The sequence below is a fragment of the Triticum dicoccoides genome, chromosome 3B (genome assembly GCF_002162155.2).
Source record: "Triticum dicoccoides isolate Atlit2015 ecotype Zavitan chromosome 3B, WEW_v2.0, whole genome shotgun sequence".
In the NCBI taxonomy this organism is placed as follows: Eukaryota; Viridiplantae; Streptophyta; class Magnoliopsida; order Poales; family Poaceae; genus Triticum; species Triticum dicoccoides.
The window spans coordinates 598,224,719-598,247,113 of record NC_041385.1 but is presented as its reverse complement, the minus strand read 5'-3'; the positions used below and the strand labels follow the sequence as shown (position 1 = coordinate 598,247,113).

General features: G+C 42.3%; 1 long non-coding RNA gene across 2 annotated transcripts; it reads right to left on the bottom strand.

Moving 5' to 3' along the window:
• Nucleotides 1-8,037: 8,037 nt before the first annotated feature.
• LOC119281627 lies at nt 8,038-9,739 on the bottom strand. 2 transcript variants are annotated; one of them, XR_005138485.1, is made up of 3 exons: nt 9,681-9,739; nt 8,563-8,859; nt 8,038-8,424 (listed from the first exon to the last, which is right to left on the bottom strand). It is a non-coding gene; the product is annotated as an uncharacterized LOC119281627 (long non-coding RNA). The 2 variants fall into 2 exon arrangements; XR_005138486.1 differs by having other exon boundaries at nt 8,634-8,859.
• Between the last annotated feature and the right edge of the window lie 12,656 nt (nt 9,740-22,395).

Sequence of the window (22,395 nt, the reverse complement as noted above, 5' to 3'; positions counted from 1 at the left end):
TCCATTCCTAAATACAAGTCTTTGTATAGATTCCACCATGGACTACATATGGAGCAAAATGAGTGAATCTACACTCTAAAATGTATTTGGATACATCTGTATGTGATCCATAGTGGAAATCTCTACCAAGACTTATATTTTGGAACGGAGGGAGTATGATAGTAGTACAGTATGTTCCTTGTACTGAAGATGAGCAGGGACATTTGCAGTGTAGAGATCTATGCAGTCGGTTGTGATGGACACTTTGAGCCTCTTAGATTCATAGGATTTTGTAAACATAGGAATAGGATTTGTAGTGACCCGCCCACTTGAATCCTATAAGAATAGCAAGGAAATGCGGGGAGCTGTGTCGCCTTTGAGAGTTACACTGATATTAACAGTACCGCACCTTCAGTTGAAGAGAACTGGTATCCGAAGCCTTTCTAGCCGTACCGACAGTACTAGCACATATATTCCAGCAAGTTGCACTTTGCTGATTTTACTCTGCTGCTTACGGTTTCCCTGTTATATCTACACTATGATCTGTGTAGCTGCTTTATGTCGCACTAGCAGCAGTCCACTCTTGAATCTAAACACTGCAATGACTTACAAAATTGGCACCAAGGCATTGAGTGCCATTCTGGATGCAATGAAACTCATACGCTCCCCACCTGTTGATTCTTGTGCAAAATATGATCCTAATGACTATTCTAACCTCGAGGAGTCAAAGGCAGATGGCCTGTCCTGTTCACCCATCAAGGTGCATGTTCTAATTTGGCAAGGTTTTATTGATTGCGGGTATCTTGCATATGTTGTCTTACATTTCTTCTACTTTGTTGCACCGCCGTCTGCTTAGTTTACTCATCATATATGTCGAGATGGCATGCCCATCCATTATCAATACATATTTCATCTGTCATCATACCATGTTTTTTCACTCAAATGTTGTTCTTGTGCATCAGACATCAAAAAGGAAGAGTGTGATTGCCGAACCTGAAGGGGCACCAGCAAAGTCCTTGAAAGACGTGGTGGTGCCGGAGAAATCAGACAGCACCCCACTTATATTGACTGTACAACCAGTGACACAAAACGTAGGACCGACTCCAGCAGACTGTACCCATACTTCACTGGCCACACCACTAGCCCCACCACACAGGACCTGCACTCGAGCAAAAGGTATACTGATTTCATTTGCCATAGCACCAGCCGTACCACAGAAAAATCCCACTCCAGCAAAAAGTACAGCAAGTCCACCGTCCGAAGACCTATCCCAACTGCAGAGAAGGCCAATTCCTGCAGATTGGGACCCCATTCCGTTTATTCCCGGTTTAAAAGACAATGCTTTCAATGTTGTTAGGGACTACGTGCATATATTCCCATCATGGGAAGATTATAGTGAAGACAAACACCATTTTCACATCTTCCTGTCCAACTTACGTGTAAGTGCTATTATTCATGGTTATTATTTTCCTGTTTTCTGCTGATTGAACACATCAATGATTTACATTACATTTTTGTAACTAGGCGAGGGTCAATCTGGATAGTCATGACGAGCAAAGCTTGCTTGTGCTTTTCAAGGAAGCATTGCAGCAGTATCGGTGTTACCTAAGGAAATCACACTTTGATGGCAAGTCTATAAACGAATTTCCGATGAAGTCGCCTGTGCTAAATTTAGAAGACATTGAATGGAAAACCTTGTTATGCACTGGTCTCGTTCCCAGGATGAGGTACTATCTATGAAATCACATGACAATTTGAACTTCTACTTTTCCGCATGTGCCTTATGGATCTTTTTTGCAGGAAATCTGCTCGAAGAAGAATTCCGGTTTGAAAAGAACGACAGGATATCGCAAATATGTTGTCCGCTGCTTTGCTCTTGTTAGTACCTGTTGTCCTGTATCATTGTACTTGCATACATACCTGGTTCATTATGTGACAGCAGTATGCATGATAGCTTGCTTATCAATTGTTCGCTCCAAATTATCTAATCTGTATGAATGGTTACAGAATATATCCAATGCCAATGATTTTTTTAGCTCTGCATTGTTCTTGTAAGTACATGTTGTCCTTTATCAGTGTACTTATAATGACAGGTAGTTGTTCATGTACCATCACTCTGCAGCTTATTTTCCTTTGTCCTCCATTTTCTACACATCAGATCTATGTTTACTCTTACCATAAGGTTGGTACTGAGGAAGTTTAGCTGTGCATTGCTCTTGGCTGTACCTTTTGCCTGTATCGCTGCACTTACATTTATAGCTACTTGGTTATGTAGCATCACTCTTCATCTTATCTTAAATATTCTCCATTTTTTGTATATTATCACATCTATATTTACTCTTAACAAAATGTAGAATAAAGGCAATGCTTATGAAGAAGATTCTGTGGTAAACTTCTTGAATTGCCCCCCCCCCCCATCAGCATGGACAAGGCCTTTCTAGAGCTTGTCTTCACCAATAATGTAAGTTTGTCCTTCTCAAGCCTTCAAACTTTGTTGTATATATTTGGTTAGGCATGACTGCAACAGCTGTTTATTATTGGTGTTTGCATCAAATTGCATGTTTAAAGTTTATTATGGAGTTCATAAACAAAAGTTTGTCCTTCTCAATTTAAGTTTTCAGTTGTACAACCAAGTTCCTTCTTCATACCATGTAAATTAAACTATACAGAGCAAGTGATCTTCTTTTGCACTGCATGTATGCTTCTGTTCTTCATCCGTAATCCAGTGGTGTGGTGAACCTACCCACTACAGCACAATGTCATATTCTGCAATGTCTTAACTATGAACAATGTCATATCATTCTACTATTATTTAAATAATCTCTTTATTTGCCAATCTAAAATGGGATAAATTGATAGCACACTAACCATTGATACTTATGAGTTCTTGATCTGTAATCCAGTGGTGTCGTGAAGCTGCCAACTCCTTCACAATGTCATTTCCTGCCATGTCTTGACCTGAACAATACCATATTGTGTTAATGTAATTTTAAACTGCGTCACTTTATTCGTCAGTAAGAAATGTGATCAATTGTCAGCACTAATACTTTTATGTGCAAAACTTGTCATCTGTCTGCTTGTTTATCTTTCAGAGTGAGGAAGATATAAGTATTGAACAAGCGCAGTCTCATCATCTTGCTCAGCTGCTTGCGCTGCAGCTCCCCAGTAGGGCTAACCTTTCTTGAACTCTATTGAAGTGTTGTCGGTTTTTGTATATTATTTTGTCGACGTGTTTATTTGCACTGGTGGCGATCTTTGATGCCCAGTGTATGTAATCTGATGTCTGCTTGTGATTTATTATCATAGTTGCGAACTTTGATGCCCAGTGGATGTAATATGCCATAATTTCTTTATTATATAGTCTAGGTTTTTTCTTATTCACGATGCTGCGGTTATTTTACTGTATATATATCTTGTCTTCGCAGTAAACCAGCCAAACCGTAAAATTACGGTACATAATCGGGCCGTCATGCAATCACGATGTATGATCCACATCATGGGCCCCGTCATCTTGGTTCGTTAAAAGGACAAAAGTAAACTGGCCCACTAGTAGATTCGGGCCATTAATAGGCCGAGTAACCCCCGGCCCTCTTTTCGCAAGAAAACTCAATGGGCTTTTAGGAGGCTGAGAAGTAGGTTGGGCCTGAAACGTGCCGAACAGCTCACGGGCCGGCAGCAGCTCGAAATGGACCCCGGCCCATGATTGCGCGAATCAAATCACGGGCTTTTAACAGGCCAAAATTGTCTCAGTCCTTGTTTGGCCCAATCAGATATCAGCTGCGAGCAGGCCGGATGCAAACCAAGCCGTAGTTAGGCCCAACTATATGACGGGGTTTTAATAGGCCGAAATTAATATAGGGCCGAAATGTTAAACAGGCCCTTAATAGGCCGAATTACTAAATGGGCCTTTAGCAAGTGGGCCCAAAAGCATAGCGCTAGTTGATGGGCCGAATCTGATATGGGCCATAATTTAGCCCAAGGCCTCTTAAAGGGCCGGATCTGATCTGGGCCGTAATTTGGCCCAGAACGTGGTAGGCTTTTAACGGGCCGGATCTCATATGGGCCATTATTAGGCCCGGAACGTGGCAGGCCATTAATGGACCGGATCAAATATGGGCCGACATTTGGCCCAAAACATGGCAGCCAGTTAATGGGCCGGGCTACTAGGGTCCTCAAAATCTTGCGGGCCTATAGCTGGGCCGACCCATTAATGTCGGCGAAATCTCGTGGGCCTTTAGCTGGGCTGGCCCATTATGATCCGCAAGAATCTTGTGGGCCTTTACCTGGGCCGGCCCATTATGGCACACAAAAATCTTGTGGGCCTTTACCTGGGCCGGCCCATTATGGCCCGCAAAATCTTGTGGGCCTTTAGCTGGGCCAGCCCATTATGGTCTGCAAAATCTTGTGGGCCTTTAGCTGGGCTGGCCCATTATGGTCCGCAAAATCTTGTGGGCCTTTAGTTGGGCCGGCCCATTTAAACTTGATGGGCTGGTCCACGTGTCAATATATTATAGGTGCGCCTCGCCCATTGGATGAGTGACACCTGTGCCAACGCGGACCTGACACGTGTCTCCTCCAGCCAATGATGATTTTACACGTGGAAAATCCCCATTGATTGGGGCTGTTAACGGGTTATCGGATCCAAAACCCGGCCCGATAGCTTAACGGTGTTCCGTTATGGTGGATGCCACGTGTCGGTCACCCTTGACGGAAGCACTTCTGTGACGCGCGATTTATCGTCATGGAAGTGGACACTTCCGTGATGATAATTTTGGTAATGTCATGGAGCACTTCTACGACAGCACAGGTATGACTATCTTGATTCTGTCATAAAATCATCATGGATGTACATGCATGACAAAAAGCGTGACCTACTGTGACAAACACGTATCATCACGGAAGTGTATTTTTTTTATAGTGAGAGGAAGTATAAGCTTCATCATTAGAGCAACAAGGCAAGGAAAGCAAATCATCACAAGATGTACCAACATTGTGAGTAGATGAATTACAAGGACTAGCACATGACAATATATTATTTTGACTAGAAGTAGTGCTAGTATCCACATGAGGCTCACTAGATGTTACCTTAGCAATCAGGGCCTCATGAGCTATCTTTAGCACATTATGGGATACTAGAAGATCATCATGAGAGCTTGAGAGTTTTTCATGACTTTCTTCCAATTTCTCATAATTGCTAGATAGCACCTCAAGTTGAGCCCGTAGCTCAACATTCTCCTTCAAAATGGATGCTTCACAAGTAATAGAGTTAGTAGCACAAGCATCATCATTTACAATAATAGGAGACGACAACTTGGCAAGCTCTTTTAAATAAGAAGCTTCAAGTTGGGCATGAGACTCGGTGAGTTTGATGAGCTCACCCTTGATGACCCTTGAGCCATTTTCGAGGTGCTCAAAATCCTCAAGGAGTCTAGCATGAGAAACTTCAAGCTTAGCATTTTTAATTTTGAAATCATTGGCCACCTCAAGAGCTCTATCATGAGATTCCCTCACTCTAGATAATTCTAGAGCAAAAGTCTCCTCAAGAGATTTGGAGGTGGTTTGTTCATGTTCAAGAGCTTGAGATAGCTCCGCGATCTCATTTGCATAATCACGCTCATGAGCTTCCATTTTCTCAATGGTGACCTCATGCTCCTCTAAATGAGATTCCAACTCCTCAATGTATTTCTTGCCATCAATGGCAATGGACATTATTTCTATGAAGTTGGAACGAGCAATTTTATTTTTACGAAGAGCTTTAAAAATCATTTCCCCCTTAGTTTTTAAGGAGGCAACATTATCATTCTCTTCATCATTATCCTCATCATCATTAGCATCGACATCATCATCAAGAGACATATTGGGGTACAAAGTAGGAGATACCTCTGACGCCTTAGCCATAAGGCAAAAAGCAATAGATGATGATGTAGGATCCCTTGAGGCACCATTAAACACCACATCTTGTTCCATGGAGTGTTCGGTTTCCTCTACATTGTTAGCACAACAATTCGAGGAAATATATGCATTTTTATCATGGCAACAAGACATAGCAAGCATATCATCATGAGATTTAGTCAAGCAATTTCTACATGATATGCAAGGACTATCAACACAAGCATGTGAAACATTTGGAGTGCTCGAAGTGTTAAAGCCCAAAGAAGGAGCATTGCAATAATATAGTGATGAAGGATCATCCACAATAAGCATACTATCATCATTGCAATGACAAACACTACTCACCACTAGTCGTCAACCCGTGCATTCGCACGGCCTAGTTTTGTTTCAATGATATATATTTTAATACAATCTTTGTCAATTTTGGATCTTGTTTAGTGTCCAAAGCACATCGAACCGATTATAATTTGAAGTTTGAAATTTTGCTATCAATATAATTTTCATATACATTTTGTTTTATTTTAGTGTGATTTCATACTATTTCTGTCCTTATATTATCCAAATTTTGTAGGGCTTGCATGCCTATACATTATATAGATAATAATAATTTTAAAATTGAAAATTTAGTATTAATATGATTTAAACAAACATATACATTCAGAGTTCTTTCATATTATTTTAGTGCATGTTTTATCCTACTTTTGTTGGGATTCCATGCCTATACATTGTATAGTCGATTTAGTAATCAGTAACTATTTTAGTGTAGGTTTGTTACTTTCTTTTCAGAGTTGTCTTAGTAAGCTTAGAGTACCTTGTTCCCTCGTTGATAAATTCATGTGCACATCCATTATATTTTGGTTTGCATGTAGGTTTATTCATGGAATGAAATTAACTCTAAATCAAGAAACTATGACGTTAAATGACATGAACATCGTAAAAAAATTGAATTGCATACCACAGTATGAACTGGAACTACATCAATCTTGATATCCTCCCTTTGACTGCAAAATATATATTGTGAAAAAATAATTAATGAAAGAATAGTGAAGAAGGAACAAATATTTAGATGCTAAAAAACCTTAAATTCCATAACTGCATTTGATAGATATATTATAAAAATCTTTATCATTCTAATATATGTGGATGTCAAGAATTTTTTATTTTTTATTTTATGACACTCCACATGATTCGGTTAAGGTTGGAAGTGATTATGGAATAGAAGGTTATTTTTGCACAAATTTATGATATTATTATAGCTAATTCTTACTTACTAATTTCATGTTGATTAGGTCTACATCCTGTTCGTGCCAGTATGCTTTTTCCGTGTCAAACTTGTGATATATTAATTTTGATAATTTTGTGAAACATAGTGCAGAGAATGAGTTATTTTGCTCTCTTGCATTTCAAATGTCAATCATTTTTAGAACAACAAAAAAAATCTAAGAAATAAAATACGTCTATCTCTAATTGAGTCTCAGCGCAATGACTCTCGTAATGCAAAACAATATGACGACATGAGCTAATAAAATTATTAAAAGGTGATAGTACTACCATGAATATTGTTAGAATAATAAATTGATATTTGGAGTAGCATTTGCCCAACATAATTATCCACGGCCCTGAAGATTTGCATCTGTGATACCTAATGCATGTGTCATTGCATGCTGCTGTTGGTGTACATAGTGATGAGAAGAAGCAGCGCAGGCAATCGGCTGTGAACTCTGTCATTTATTGATCTCCATGGACATACATGCTATTACTCTTCTTTTTTGTAAAATGACACACATACAATACCCAAAAGTTCATCATGCAGGAACATAAAAATTAGATTAGAAAAAAAACATTTACATGCAAGTTAATTGGTACCCCTGGTGAACTGTGGTCCGTGAAATAAGTAGACAAATGAGCCCGTTGGTTGATAATTTTCTCCGTGTGACAAAAGCTAGATTGATATATAGATCTGAGTGACTTGTCGCAGATTCTTTGTATTCATGATTTATGTATGAGATGCAGGGCATGAATATTGTCCCAAATAACCTTGCGTGTGCTAAATAAACAAACAAAATCAGCACTTCTGATAAGAGAGACTAACCAATCCATTCACTTACGATCAAACTCACCCATGTCTACAGTTGAAAAAGAAACTGCATATGCGAACAATATACATGGCACATGAAAAAAATATAATGTAGTCCATAGAGCGTTACAGATCATCATTGACTCCATGTCCAAACTCATTTTAGAAAATAGTCTACATATAATCAGACTGGTAAAAATTTCAAACCATCAATTACAACAAAAATGTTTTAGTGCATACCAATGATTTGTAAGGAAAATCATCAAGAATAGAACACAGTGAAGCTCGGTTGTAATGCGAAAACTAAAAACTAAACGGCCAACGACACCTACCAGTCCAACTCAGGCGCCCTCGCCGCCATGTTTGTCAAGAACATCTTCTCCTTGCAGCTCATCGCAACCTCCCCTGCCCACCAATCCCTAGATGCATTGGACGCAACTCAAATTCCCAGTGCCATAGATCAATCGGATGGATACCTTTAGAATAAATGTGTGTAATACAGATTAGTATAGCAAAGTAATAGATTAATCCCAGCAGTTATTATAAAGTCCCACCAGATGGACAGATAGACAAATGAAGAAAATAGAAGAACATAAATTTTGGAAGATTCGTACCTGCAGTTTAGCTTCTAGAGAAGCGGCTATGAAATCCAAAGCTTTAACTGAAAGAACATGGTTGTACTGACCTGCAGTGTCGCCCATGAGCAGCGGCCCAGCAGGCTGGCTCGCTCCTTGATTTCTTCCAAACCCAATCCAACACGTAGCTAGCACACAGCTCATCTGGCGACATGCACAGGTAGAAGTTGGCAATGCGATTGACCTGAACATGCATATACCTAACCTCCCGATCAAACCTGCACTTTCTCAATCTATCTGGCCGGAACGTAACCTTTGCAAACACAATGTGCTCATCTGGGAAAAATGAATCCCATATTAGAGGGTGGGAGAGAGAAGAGGCCGAGAAGGATGCATTGCTTGCAGCGGCAGCAGCTCACACATACAACCAATTCTAATTTAGTTCGACAACGGCGTGGCATGGAGACATAAAGAGGAGATGTAGGGGAGAGACTCAAATTCACAGAAAAAATTAACAACAGATTCACGTGTAATCGCAAGAAAGAAATTTTGATCCTGATGAGGAAATTTGTTTGGTCTATTAATCTCCTTGAGCAGCACACCCCGTACATCCCAAACTTACTTTGTTCATCTTGAGAGATGCTATAGATTAGTTTTTCCATGGCGGAGAGAGGGGGAGAGAGAGAGAGATCACGTAGAAGAGAAATAAGCGGGGATGTTTTTCCATGGAAGAGGCCGTGGAGTAGAGCTCTAGAGAGAGAGATCATGTAGAAGAGGAAGAAGCGTACGTGAATGGGTTTGCTTTCCATGGAAGAGTCCATGGAGTAGAGAAGTAGATAGAGATTGTTTCTCTCTTCGGGAGAGATAGATATTCGGTTAGTATTTTTTAGGAAAAATAGATTTGTTAGTTAGAGGAGGATGCAATGGTGGATTAGGATCGTGTCACCAGTATGGGCTTTGACGATTTTTTTGTCAGAATTGAGGAAAGTTTCGCTGTTAATTATATGGGTAGATCTACGCCGTAATAATTTGGTCCCACCAGATTAACTGCTCATAAAATCTGATTAACGTGGAAATTTTTGGGGAGTCAAGAATTAATATAGCTATATAGGCTATAGATAGATAGATAGATATAGACTATAGATAGATATCATTACCTTGTGGAAAACCACATGTAGGTGAAGTAGAAAAAGTTGAGAAGACTATACGGCTCGAGGTGGAGGGAGAACAATCATCCCCACAATCTTGGACACACCATATTTATCTTGAAGCTTCATCCACAACTCATGAGCATCCCGAAACGGCATGAGTTGAAATATAACTACATTTCTCAAAGCATCGAAAAGCACATTAGAAGCTTGAGCATTAAGATAAGAGTTTTTCTCATCCTCTAAAGATAATCTTTGGGGATCCTTTGGAGGAGAAAAACCCATATCTACAATTCGCTCTAAATTTGGGTCCATGACCCTAAAAAGATTAAGCATGTGAATTACCCAAACTTCAAAATTTGTGCCATCGAAACTAAGAGTGTCAGAGAAGCCTAATAAAGAGAGACAATGCTCTGATACCAATTGTAAGATCGTGGATGTCGTCTAGAGGGGGGGTGGGGTGAATAGGCGCTTTTAAAATAATTACGGTTTATTCTTGAACAAATGAGGAATTAACCTAACGGTTAATTTGTCAAGCACAAAACCTACAACAACTAGGCTCACCTATGTGCATCAACAACTTATGCTAAGCAAGATAAACTACTAAGAGATGGCAAGATATATGACAAGAAACAATATGGCTATCACAAAGTAAAGTGCATAAGCAAAGGGCTCGGGTAAGAGATAACCGAGGCACGCGGAGACGATGATGTATCCCGAAGTTCACACCCTTGCGGATGCTAATCTCCGTTTGGAGCGGTGTGGAGGCACAATGCTCCCCAAGAAGCCACTAGGGCCACCGTAATCTCCTCATGCCCTCGCACAATGCAAGATGTCGTGATTCCACTAAGGAACCCTTGAGGGCGGTCACCGAACCCGTACAAATGGCAACCCTTGGGGACGGTCACCGAACCCGTACACTTTGGCAACCCTTGGGGGCGATCACCGGTACCCGTTAAATTGCTCGGGGCGATCTCCCCAACCTAATTGAAGACCCCGATGCTTGCCCAGAGCTTTACACCACAATGATTGAGCTCCGAACACCACCAACCGTCTAGGGCGCCCAAGCACCCAAGAGGAACAAGCTCAAGGGTACCAAGCACCCAAGAGTAATAAGCTTCTCAACTTGTAACTTCCACGTACCACCGTGGAGAACTCAAACTGATGCACCAAATGCAATGGAAAGGGCACACGGAGTGCCCAAGTCCTTCTCTCCCAAATCCCACCGAAGAAACTAATGCTAGGGAGGAAAATGAGAGGAAGAACAAGAAGGAGAACACCAAGAACTCCAAGATCTAGATCCAAGGGGTTCCCCTCACAAAGAGGAGAAAGTGATTGGTGGAAATGTGGATCTGGATCTCCTCTCTCTTTTCCCCCCAAAACTAGCAAGAATCCATGGAGGGATTGAGATATATCAAGCTCGAAGAAGGTCAACAATGGGGGAAGAACACGAGCTCAAGAGATCGGGACCACTGGGGAAGAAGACCCCCTTTTATAGGTGAGGAAAAAATCCAACCGTTATCCTCACAGCCCGCACAGAGCGGTACTACCGCTCCAAGGAGCGGTACTACCGCTAGGGCGGAAGAACTCCTTTGAAAAACAAACGTGAGGAGGCAAAAGGCCAGTAGAACCTCCAGAGCGGTACTACCGCTCGTCCTCACGGTACTACCGCTAGGGATCGCAGTACTACCGCAAAGGGTAGCGGTACTACTACTTGCGAGCGGTACTAAAAAAATACATCTGTGCCTACCACCACTGGACCTATGACGAGTTTTTTGGTCCGGAGCAGTACTACCGCTATAGTAGCCGCGGTAGTACCACTCTGGAGCAGTAGTAGAAATTACATCAGCTCCTGTCTGCGGTAGTACCGCTGCAGCCTTTTTAGAACACCAAAACTGCCACAACTTTTGCAAGCGGACTCCGAATTCGATGAAACCAAGTTTGTTGGAAAGCTAGCGACAAGGGATAACACAATATTGAAAGAAATATCAATAAGAAGAAAATTAGAAAAGGCCCAAGAGATAATGGTGAGAACTCTTCCTCGAATAAGACCGGTAAAACCTCCAACACGAAAATGCAATAGAAGAGGCATATGAAATCTGTTTTCGAGGTACTAGAGCTTGTCATGAGGATAACCACAAGCTCTAAACCTCAAAATAAAATACAAATATGAATCAAGAAATATGATGCAAGGATGCAAAGGTTTGAGCTCTCGACGAATGATACGATCAAGCTACTCACTTGAGAGCCCCCCTTGATAGTACGACCATCGATCCTATAACCCGATCTCCAAACTATCACCATGAGACTGGTAAAATATAAAACCTATCAAGGGCAAACCTTTGCCTTGAACGAAGTCCACTTGAGCTAGATGATGATGATCTTGACTCCCTCAAGTTGGACCACCTTTCTTGATTGCGTTCGCTCGATGAAGACTAGTTGATTGCTCCCCCATACTCCACTATGGGTGAGCCACTCTTTGGAACATCTTCACAAGTCCGTTGATACCATAATGGACGGCAAGCTTCAAGCACTTGATCTCTTCGTGATGCTCCACTTGAACTTGCACACGGCAATCTTGATGAGATCACCACTTGATGTCATCCTCTCCATGGGTTGAGTGATATCTTCCTCTTAATGCATGCCCATGAACACGTACCTAACCCCACATAGAACTCTCACATAGACCATGGGTTAGTACGCAAAGCACAATGGATAATGCTTACCATACCATGGGATCACTTGATCCCTCTTGGTACATCTTCTACGTTTTTTTGAGTTGATCAACTTGATTCACTCTTGACTTAGTCTTGATCAACCTTGAATCTTTCCAACGCTCTTCATTTGGATGATTTCTTGAAGTTAAACATGAATGATCACACAATATTCTTCTCCAAGACATGCTTGCAATAAGCTCAACACTCACATGACCAATCTTTGGATAATTCCTTAATAGCACCTTGGTCAACTCATAAACTCCTTGAAACCAACACATGGACTTCAATAAAAGCCTATGGACAAATCCTTCAAATATAACTCAAGACAACCATTAGTCCATAGAGATTGTCATCAATTACCAAAACCATACACGGGGCCACCACATGTTCTTTCACCATTGGCCAAAAAGCCTGAAAAACGGACAAGTAATCCATCGGGGCCTGGTGCCGAGGCCGGATTCATGGCTTTGACAAAGGCCTCAACTTCCGCTGCATCAAATGGGGCGAGGAAGGTTGCATTTTCTTCCGGGGAGATCTGTTGTTTGGGCGACCAAATATGGTCAGCAAGGGCGATACCATTCCGACGGCGCCCCTGAAATAGCGACTTATAAAAGTCGTCGACCACCAAGCGGATTGCCTGGGGGTCCTGGAACAGCTGCCCCCCCCCTCCCATAAGAGGGGAATGGAGCAGCATCGCCTACGACCATTAGCGATGGCCTGGAAGTAAGCAGTGTTGGCATCCCCAAACAGCACCCATTTCATAGAGCCGCGTCGACGCCAGAATTCCTCCTCCTTGGAGTAGATCTCCATGAGAGAGTCTTCCAAATTGTACCTATCAACCCATTCCTCCGCGGAAATCCCGGCAGTGTCTGCACGGAGGTCCAGGGCCCGGATCTCCTCGAGGAGGGAGGCCTTCTGGACTCGAAGATCCCGCCCTATATTAGCACCCCAACTTTTCATGAACTGCCTGGAGTGCTTGGACAGATGATGCCACTCGTCCAGGATTGACATCTGCCTATGGGGCTCGGCCCGCGCCGAGACCCAGTGAGCCTAGATGGCAGACACAAAGCCTGGCTGCCGGAGCCAGAAAACCTCAAAACAGAACCGCGGAGGTGGACAAGGTCTCTCATCCCTAGACGATAAGAGAAGGGGGGCATGATCGGACCCGATGCGTGTGATCGCTTGGAGAGAGGCCAAAGGGAACCAGAGTTCCAAGTCGGGGGAAACAAACACATGGTCCAGCACACTAAGGATCGGGGCAACCTATCTATTGGTCCAGGTAAATCGTGCCCCGACCCTGTCCAGCTCAAGGAGACTGAAAGTGCAACTATCCCTAGGTGGTTTTGGTAATTCATAAGAACATATAGCTCATTGAGCTAATGCTATTCCAAGACATATATTTCAGGAAAGCTCAATGAATGGCATGGCATGGATGATGAAAGTGATCCCTTATCAAGGAGAAAGGATTGGCTCAAGCTCAAAAGCTCAAGACTCTTCATTTTATATTTCAGTGATCCAAGATCACATTGAGTCTGTAGGAAAAGCCAATACTATCAAGGAGGGATGAGGTGTTGATTAATGAGCCTCTTGCTTCATGTGCTTAGTGATATGCTCCAAAACCCTCAACTATTTTCTCACATCCACATATGACCTAAACCTAAAGCCAAAATCGATCTCACCGATTCTTTCTATCCGGCGCCACCGAGTTCAGATGTCATAGCCACTGCCACAAACCCTAGGCAAATCGGTCTCACCGATAGGGATCTCGGTCTCACCGAGATGGGATTGTAATCTCTCTGTTTCCCTTCGTAACGTTTCAGTCTAACTGAAGTGAGCGATCGATCCCACCGAGATTGCAATGTAAACTCTCTGTTTCCCTTTTGTAACATTTCGGTCTCACCGAAAAGAGCAAATCGGTCCCACCGAGTTTACCTGACCAACTCTCTAGTTAGCTAATTACCAAAATCGGTCCTACTGAGTTTGTGTAATCGGTCTCACCGAGATTACGTTATGCCCTAACCCTAACCATATCGGTCTCACCGAGTTGCATGTCGGTCCCACCAAAAATCCTAACGGTCACTAGGTTTACTAAATCGGTCTGACCGAGTTTATTGATTCGGTCCCACCGAGATTGCTAAATTGTGTGTAACGGTTAGATTTTGTGTGGAGGCTATATATACCCCTCCACCTCCTCTTCATTCGTGGAGAGAGCCATCAGAACAAACCTACACTTCCAACTTACCAGTTCTGAGAGAGAACCACCTACTCATGTGTTGAGGCCAAGATATTCCATTCCTACCATATGAATCTTGATCTCTATCCTTCCCCAAGTTGCTTTCCACTCAAATCTTCTTTCCACCAGATCCAAATCCTATGAGAGAGAGTTGAGTGTTGGGGAGACTATCATTTGAAGCACAAGAGCAAGGAGTTCATCATCAACTCACCATTTATTACTTCTTGGAGAGTGGTGTCTCCTAGATTGGCTAGGTGTCACTTGGGAGCCTCCGTCAAAGATTGTGGAGTTGAACCAAGGAGTTTGTAAGGGCAAGGAGATCACCTACTTCGTGAAGATCTACCGCTAGTGAGGCAAGTCCTTCGTGGGCGACAGCCATAGTGGGATAGACAAGGTTGCTTCTTCGTGGACCCTTCGTGGGTGGAGCCCTCCATGGACTCGCGGAACCGTTACCCTTCGTGGGTTTAAGTCTCCATCAACGTGGATGTACGATAGCACCACCTATCGGAACCATGCCAAAAACATTCGTGTCTCCAACTATGTTTGAATCCTCCAAACCCTTCCCTTTACTTTCTTGCAAGTTGCATGCTTTAATTTCCGTTGCCTATATACTCTTTCCATGCTTACTTGATTTGTGTGATGATTGCTTGACTTGTCCAAAGATGCTAAAATCTGTCAAACTCTAAAATTGGGAAAAGGTTAAGTTTTTAATTGGTCAAGTAGTCTAATCATCCCCCCCTCTAGACATACTTCAAGGTCCTACAAGTGGTATCAGAGCTTTGGTCTCCATTTGCTTTGATTTTCATAGCTTTTGGTGGTCATAGCCTTGGTTTCACAACCTAGGAGAGTATGGCGTCTAGCGAGGGAAATTATCACCGTAGAGGTCCTTACTTTGATGGAACTAATTTTGCTAGTTGGAAGCATAAGATGAAAATGCATATTCTCGAACATAACCCCGCCATTTGGGCTATTATTTGTATTGGCTTGCAAGGTGACTTCTTTGATGGGAGAGAGCCGAAACCGTGAAGCTAATGCGGAAGAATTGAAGATGCTGCAATACAACGCTCAAGCTTGTGATATCATCTTCAACAGATTGTGCCCTGAAGAATTCAACAAAATCAGCCATCTTGAGAATGCAAAGGAAATTTGGGACACTTTGATTGATATGCATGAAGGTACCGACTCCGTCAAGGAATCCAAGTTGGATGTGCTCCAAAGTCAGCTTGACAAGTTCAAAATGAAGGATGGTGAAGGTGTCGCTGAAATGTACTCTAGGCTTGCTCTTATGACAAATGAGATTGCCGACTTAGGGAGTGAAGAAATGACCGACAGATTCATCATCAAGAAGATCCTAAGAGCATTGGATGGAAAATATGATACCGTGTGCACATTGATTCAAATGATGCCCAATTACAAGAATCTCAAGCCAACGGAGGTCATTGGTAGAATTGTTGCTCATGAGATGTCACTCAAGGATAAGGAGGAACTTCACAACAAGTCAAGTGGTGCTTACAAAGCCTCATGTGAAGCCCCCACATCATCAAGTGAGAAACAAACCTTCAATGAAGAATTGAGCTTAATGGTGAAAAATTTCAAAAAATTCTACAAGAGTAGAAGCAAGGAAAGAAGCTCTAAGTCAAGGTCCTACAATGACAAAATATCTTCCAGTCGAGAGAGCAACTGCTACAATTGTGGGAGACCCGGACACTATTCCAATGAGTGTACGGCACCCTACAAAAGAAGATAAGATTCTCCAAAAAGAAGAAGTAGAAGAGAAGAATCACCACCAAGAGAGAGAAGGAGTAGAGATGATCGTTATGAACGAAGACCCTCACGGAGAAGCAAAGATTTGGAAAGGAAGGACAAGTCATCAAAGAGCTACACAAAACGAAGACATCAGGCTCATGTTGGTGAATGGGTATCCGGTTCCGAATCTGAACATCACTCCGAAAGAAGCTATCACTCCGACTCTGAACATACTCAAGATGAAGGTGTTGCTGGTATAGCACTTGTGTCAACCAACTCCTACGACATATTTGACTCACCAAATGAAGGAATTGGAAGATGCTTCATGGCCAAAGGTCCAAAGGTAACACATCCCGAGTATGTTGATTTCAATAGTGATGAAGATGACTTGCTAGGTGATGATGATTTACTTATTGACAACTCTAGTGATGAATACTATGATGAAACGTCAATTAATCATGCTAAACAAGATAAAACGAATGACAATGATAAGGAGAAGATTGAGCTTCTAACTAAAGAACTAAACACTCTTAAGTTAGCTCATGAAACTATCTTCGAAAATTATCGAGAACTTTTAAGGGCTCATGAGAAGTTACGCTTTGAAAAGCTCAATCTTGAGCAAGAGCATGAGTTCTTAAAGGCAATCAATGATGATCTTCGCAAGAAAAGTTCTTCTTATATTGCCAAGCATTTACTCTTATCTACTTACATGCCTCAAGTCAAGTCTAGTAACAAGAACAAGAAAGATTCTTCCTCTAGTAGTAACAATAACTATGCTAAATCCAATATTGTTGCTTCTGGTAGTTCTCTTGATTCCACTAATGATTCTCTTAGCCAAGTTACACTTGAGCAAGAAAATAGCTTATTGAAGGGAATTATAGAGAAAGGTGTATACAAGAGCCTTGCCGAGAGTAAGCAATTCGAGTAAACTGTACGCAAGCAAGGAAGGCACCGGAAGAATCAAGGTGTTGGTTTTGAACGAAAGTTCAATGCCAATGGAGTTGAGTGGGAAGAAGATCAATACCCCAAGACGAAGTTTGTTCCTCAACAAGAGAAGTATGATCCTACTTCTTTCAAGGGAACACAAGCTCAAGATGATCTTCCACCACAAGACCATAAAGGCAAGGAGAAGCTTCAAGAGGAGATTGATGCATTTGAAGAAGCACCTAAGGCCTTGGTCAAGTGGGTTCCCAAGACTACGTCAAGTTCTACTTCATCAAGTACAACTACAACTCCAAGGATTCCCATCAAGATGATGTGGATCCTAAAGAAGAAGAACTAGAGAGTTCTTGAGGGTGACTCCGCCAACATTCTTCACTCATATATTTATGGCAAGAACAAGTGCAATCAACCTCCACATCTTGCACTAGTTCAAGGAGTCACAAACCCTCATGTTGGTAAGGCAAGGGACAAGGTAACCAAATGATTTCATGGACATCATCTTGTGTGTGCATCACTCTATGTCTATGGATATTCTTGTTTTGTTCCTTGTGGGACTAACCCGTGTAGGTATTGAAAGTGCAACCCACTCCAAAGGATTGCTCCAAAAGATCTACATTAACATTGAGCATCCACATCTTCAACACCTACATGAAGTCATCATCGACAAAACCCAAGGTTAGTTCATCCCTCTAAGGGGGGATCTCACATCTAGGGGGAGCTTAACTCTAAGAATTGAGTCAAAGCAACTCTAATGATGTGAACACATCAATGCATTATGTAAAAGTGGTAACCCCACTTAAGCTTAAACGATGAGTATGACCTATGATCAAATGTTCTCATTTGACTCCTAAGTCAATATACTCATATATAGATGACCTAGTCATGCCAATTGTTTGATAGATGCTAGAATTGGTTGTGCATGCTTTGCCACATATTTAATTTGTCACTTTATTGTGTGAGCATGCTGGTTGCATATTTCACTCATTCGAGGACATCCACCTGTTGTTTGATTGATTGGTTTCCTTTTCTTTGACCAAGTGGATGGACAAGAATGCCTAAGAACCTTCTCTAGCTATCTATGCTTTTCTCGTCTCAAACACTATTTATGCTACATCACAAAATTGATCAAGTCAAATTCGAACCACTCTGTGTGAGGAGCACTTGGAGTCCCCGATTCGTCATAGACTTAAACTTCCAAAACTTCTTTGTGATTCTCGGTCTAACCGATTCCTCCATTTCGGTCCCACCGAGATCACTAAGTCGATCTAAGCTTTCCATCTCGGTGCAACCGATATGAACTTTTCGGTCACACCGAGTTGTTGTAACTGTTAACAGTTATGCATCTCGGTGCCACTGAGTTGTTCAACTCGGTCACACCGACAGTGTCGGGCTATATATAGACACGGGCAAAAATTTGGAAATTCCTCCAAACCCCTTCGCCCGTGCGTAGCTCGCTCTGCCTACTAGGTCTACGGATCGTCGACTTCGTCGCCAGCCGCCTCCTGCCGCTGGTCTCCACCGCCGTCAACGGATTTCTTCTCCACTGTTGCCGCCGTAGCAAGTTCACCGCCGAACTAGGGTATGAACTCAATCACAGTGCTTTCCTCATCTGATTCTCAGCACATTGTGTTCGTAATGCATCTTGCCACGATTGAAACACTCCTATCCAGCCAATGTGATCCTTAGAATAGATGTGATTCGAAAATTTAGGGTTAGGTTTCCGCCGAAACCATCTCGGACCCACCGAGTTGAAAAACTCGGCCCCACCGACTTGGCTAACGCCAATGCACTAGTAAGTCTCGGTCTGACCGAGAATTACAAATCGGTGTGACCGATTTTAGAACTTTGTGAAACCCTAGCAGTCTCGGTGCCACCGAACAGTGACTAGGTCTGACCGAGATCACTAGTTTAGGTTCCAAAACTGCTTCGGTATCACCGAGTTTGAAAATCGGTAGATCCGAAATGCTTTCTGTGGAAACTAAAACCAAGTTTTTAAATCATTCTTTTGCAAAAATCTCTGCATTTTGTGATGCTCATCCACTCTGTCTCAACTATAACTATTCACAGGGTCAGCAGTCAGTGATTTGCAGCATGTCAGACCTCAGTGACAGTCAGAACAGGGAAGAAGAGCAGATTCACATGAGTGAGGGCACTAGTCCCTCAAGTACTTCAGATGAAGGGAGCAGAAGTACTCCAAGCAACTTGCCCAAAGCATCCACAAGAGCTAGAAGGAAGAGAACCTCAGACTTAGAGGATGAGGACTATGTGGCAGCAGAAGATGAGGCTACTTCCAAGAAGTAGTGCTCAAGAAGGTACTCAGTTCAACTGCAGTAAAGCCAGGCATGAAGATCAAAAGGCCAGCAGGGAGACAGCCAATGTCTAAAGCCAGAGGATCAACTCAAGTACCTGAGATGCCTGAAGAGCCAGCTGTAGAAGGAAAGAAAAGGAAGGAAAGGGTCAAGAAAACCATGGCCAGAGTTGTTGGTCAACCTTCCATGATGGAAGAGGAAGAAGAGGTTGCTGCACCAGCACCAAAGGCATAGAAGCTTATGGGTGATGCAATAAAGTCAGGGGCTACAACATCAAAGCCCAAAGAAGCACCCAAAGCTGCCCCCAAGCCCAAAATTGCACCAAAGAGAAATACCAGGAGTATACCAGCAGCTGAGAAGAACAAGGCCCCAATGCCTGAGGCTGCTACTGAGGAAGATGAAGAAGGGCAGGTCCTAAGAAAGCTCAAACCCAAGATTCCAGACCACAATGATGCTCATCCTGTGGCTGAGAACATGAAGATCAGGAAAGACTCAGGGTTGAGGCTATGGAGATTGTCTGATCCATATGCCACCAGGAGAAGGACGGTTGTAGATTACAGGTTCCACACCAAGGAGCAGTAGGACTTCTATGAGACAATCTTGTTGGACAAGAAGCCTATAGTGTGTGATATGAGATGGGTCGACTGGACCTACATAAAGGAAAATGAAGAACACTATCCTGGAGTGCAAGACAGTTTTTGTGGAGTTGCAGACTTTGTTGGGCAGAAGCTCACCAACTGGAATGATGAACTCATTATGCAATTCTACTCCACAACACACTTCTATCCAGATGGCAGGATAGTTTGGATGTCTGAAGGAACAAGATATCAGTCAACCATAGAGGAATGGGCAAATCTGATCAATGCCCCAAAAGAGAGTGAAGATGATTTGGATATATATGCCAAGAAGAAGATGGGACACAATTCTATGTCACATATGTACAAAGAGATCATAGACAAAGCCCTTGAGACTTTCTCATTTGGGTCAGTCCATTTTCTTCTGTCAGGGCTGCCTACGATCAACTAGATCTTAAGGCACACTCTTTTGCCCAAATCAGGTGACCACAACATGATAAGAGGGCATGCAATTAACATGCTTCACATTTTTTATATGCCCCAAAAATTCAAGGTCATGAGCCTTATGGTAGAAACCATTAAGAGGACTGCAGTAGATCAGAAGAGAAGTTGTGGATATGCCCCACAGATTCAGGAGTTGATTAACTCAAAGATGGGCACAGGAAAGTATCAGTTGGATAAGGAACATTTTCCTCTCTATCCAGACTTTGAGGACAATCAAGTTGTCATGAATGAGAATGATCCATCATCAGTGCAATCTCAAGAGAAGAAAGAGAAAGCAAGGAAAGAGAAGGCTGCCAAGATGCCAACTCAAGAGGAGGCATCTGAATATTTCTTGAAGACCAAACAAGAGCAGCTTGGTTACTTGATAGCATCAACACTGAGGATTGAGAAGGGGTTGGCCACCCTAACTCAAAACCAGGAGAGCCTGGAAAGGATCATGGAACAAAAATTCTATGATCTTGATGTCAAAGTAACTGAGATTCAGTCAGTTGTGGAGCAGCTGCAGGATGACATGCAGGAGAGGAAGGGCAAGACAATCACAGATGCATTTGCCAGAGTGCCTAGAGCTCAGAGGTCAGCTACAGTGCCTGTGTCAGACACAAGAGCTACATCATCTGCACCAGCTACAGCTCCTACAGCTCCAGGGCAACCATCTCCAGCACCAACTCCTCCAGCTCCCTCTACATCAACTGAAGTATTCGTCCAAGGAGCCATCTCTACACCACCAACTGAAGACTAAGCCTGAGAGACGATCTAGCACTATGCATTTTCTATGAACTTTTTGGTAACTTGTTGCCAAAGGGGGAGAAAAATGTATAGATCATAGGCTTCGAGAGAGAGATTTGTTGTTTTTGTTCTCTCTTGTCTTCTTGGTTAAACTTGTTTGCTTTTGATTGCTTGAGATACTATGCATTACCTGTGAGACATTGATGATCATGTGTTTAATTATAAGCTACACTTATGCTTGATTATATGTTATTATCTTACTTATCCTTATATGATCATTCACTTTGCTTGGTGATGAGTGCATGTATTCAATCTTTATTATTTTGAGGGCTCCACCAAGATGTATGTGACATGGGAGAGTAACCCATGAGCCTAATTCCTTGTGCATTTGCAGTCCAAAGCAAATCTCAAACTATGCACAAATTTAGGGGGAGCTCTTGCTTATCACATACTTCTCAAAGCGACGATGTTTTTCAATCTTATTATCATATGTCGAAGCTTTGATCTATATGTTGTCATCAATTACCAAAAAGGGGGAGATTGAAAGTGCAACTATCCCTAGGTGGTTTTGGTAATTCATAACAACATATAGCTCATTGAGCTAATGCTATTTCAAGACATATATTTTAGGAAAGCTCAATGAATAGCATGGCATGGATGATGAAAGTGGATCCCTCAAAATATCAAGGACAAAGGATTGGCTCAAGCTCAAAAGCTCAAGACTCTTCATTTTATATTTCAGTGATCCAAGATCACATTGAGTCTATAGGAAAAGCCAATACTATCAAGGAGGGATGAGGTGTTGCTTAATGAGCCTCTTGCTTCATGTGCTTAGTAATATGCTCCAAAACCCTCAACTATTTTCTCACATCCACATATGACCTAAACCTAAAGCCAAAATCGGTCTCACTGATTCTTTCTATCCGGCGCCACCGAGTTCAGATGTCATAGCCACTGCCACAAACCCTAGGC